The sequence below is a fragment of the Otolemur garnettii genome, unplaced genomic scaffold (assembly GCF_000181295.1).
Source record: "Otolemur garnettii isolate 467f Iridium unplaced genomic scaffold, OtoGar3 scaffold00015, whole genome shotgun sequence".
Lineage (NCBI taxonomy): Eukaryota > Metazoa > Chordata > Mammalia > Primates > Galagidae > Otolemur > Otolemur garnettii.
In genome coordinates, this window is record NW_003852410.1 from 14,220,477 (window position 1) to 14,222,578 (window position 2,102).

The 2,102-nt window shown below is 44.2% G+C and overlaps 1 protein-coding gene across 1 annotated transcript in view; it reads left to right on the forward strand.

The window, feature by feature from the left end:
* The window catches only part of SHQ1 (SHQ1, H/ACA ribonucleoprotein assembly factor), a 138,310-nt gene that overhangs the window by 734 nt on the left and 135,474 nt on the right, over positions 1-2,102 (forward strand). The gene's annotated exons all lie outside the window — the stretch shown is intronic.

The following is a 2,102-nucleotide window of genomic DNA, read 5'->3' on the forward strand; positions in this document are numbered from 1 at the left end:
CAAGCGAGTCTCCTGCCTCTGCCTCCCAAGTAGCTGGGACCACAGGCGCCCGCCACAACGCCCGGCTATTTTTTTTGGTTGCAGCCATTGTTGTTTGGCGGGTCCGGGCTGGATTCGAACCTGCCACCTTAGGTGTACGTGGCTGGCGCCTTAGCCGCTTGAGCCACAGGCGCCGAGCCTGTTCTTTACTTTTGTCCGCGTTCGCTCTCCCAGCCTCTCCTGCCGGGGATGCTGCGCTGACATGCTCCATGACTTCCTAACCCGTCAGTCTTTTTGACTTTTCCCAGTGCACCGTTTGTTTTTTCAACCTCTTGGCTGACCGCTCCTTGCTTCCTTTTTACCCCGTCAGGTTTGAACCCACCACCTCCGGTGTATGGGGCCAGCACCCTACTCCTTTGAGCCACAGGCGCTGTCTCGCTCCCTACTTTCTGAAAGTCTCACCTTCATTGGCCCTTTTGATGCCAGATTAGCCTAGTTCTTCTGCTTCTGTCTGCTGTTTCACTGGTTTTACAGCATAAAGCCAAAGTTGATTCTCGTAAGTCCCAGTCAGGGGCCGCCAGCCCTTGTCTGTTTAGATTTTTCTCCTTGCAGAACCAAATCTACCGTAGTAGCAGCTGACACTGATTGCCTTCAGTGTAGTGTGCAACAGTCACGTTAAGTACGTTATTTTATTTAACTTTGGCAGCGATGCTTGGAGATGGGCACTACTTTTAGCTGGAGACTGATTCTACAGGGGCCACTGCCATATTATTCTTCCTAAAGCATTACCAATCCCTCGTCCTCCCCTTTATGAGTAGGTTAGATCCGATCTCCTAATTTTTCTCAAGTGTAGCTCCAGCCTACCTTTCTTGGCCAAGTACTTGTGTGTGATACATGCCTTCTCCCTCAGTCTAGCTGGTTCCTTTGCTGTGCTTAAACCAGTTGTGCTCAGATTTCCTTTAGACTGTGACTTAACTCATCTACTTGGATATACTGCACTTTCCTGTTTCTTTACTCATTTATCTCTTTGATTTATTTATTGGGCTTCACTATTGGGTCATAGTGCTCAAAAAGGGCTGCCCTCATGGGATTTACATTCTAGTGGGGAAAGAAAAACAATGAACTTAACAATAACTACAAATTGTATTATAGTAAGTATTATAATGAAGAGAAAGAATTGTACTGATACAGAATAAAACAGGCCCAGTTTATATAAAGTGGTCAGGAAAAGCCTTTCTGAGGAGGGTATATTTAAGGCAAAAGATGATTATGGTGGTAACAAACATTGAATTTCTAGTCCTACCCCAGGCTAGTGCTTTGCATGGGTTATCTCATTTGCTTTTAGCACAGCCGTACCAAGTAGGTTTTATTATTTACCCGTTTCTGTGGACTGAATATTTGTGTCCTGCTTGCCTCCAAATTCTTATGTTGAAGCCCTATTTCCACATTGTGTTATTTCTGGTTTATGTATTGATCAAAGCAACCTCAGAGCCTGCTGAATTTTAAGGGATATAGACACCATGATTAGGAAAAGTGAGATGAATAATCTTTGGAAATACAATTTGCTACAGTCCTTTCCTTAAGGAAGTGAGTCTAGCAAGGAAGGCAGATCTACAAACAGATATGATTTCCTATGTAGTAAGAATTTGTCTCTATGCTTATAAAACATTTAGGAAAGGGGAGTTGGTAAATAAGAACTCACAATTTCTGAATGCTTACCTACTGTGATAGCCACTAAGCTCTTCATTGCCATTTTATTTTCACAGTAACTTAGGTAAATACTGTTATTTCTCCTTTTTTACAAATGAGATACTACAATTTTTTTTGAGACAGAACCTCAAGCTATCCCCCTGGGTAGAGTGCCATAGCATCACAGCTCACAGCAACCTCAAACTCCTGGACTCAAGCGAGTCTCCTGCCTCTGCCTCCCAAGTAGCTGGGAATGCCTGCGCCTGCCACAACACCCGGCTATTTTTTGTTATTGTTGCAGTTGTCATTGTTGTTTTAGCTGGCCCAGGCCAGGTTCAAACCTGCCAGCCTCAGTGTATGTGGCCAGCACCCTACCTACTTAGCTACAGACGCCTCCCTTAACTATTCCTTAGTAGTTAGTTAAAATATAACTT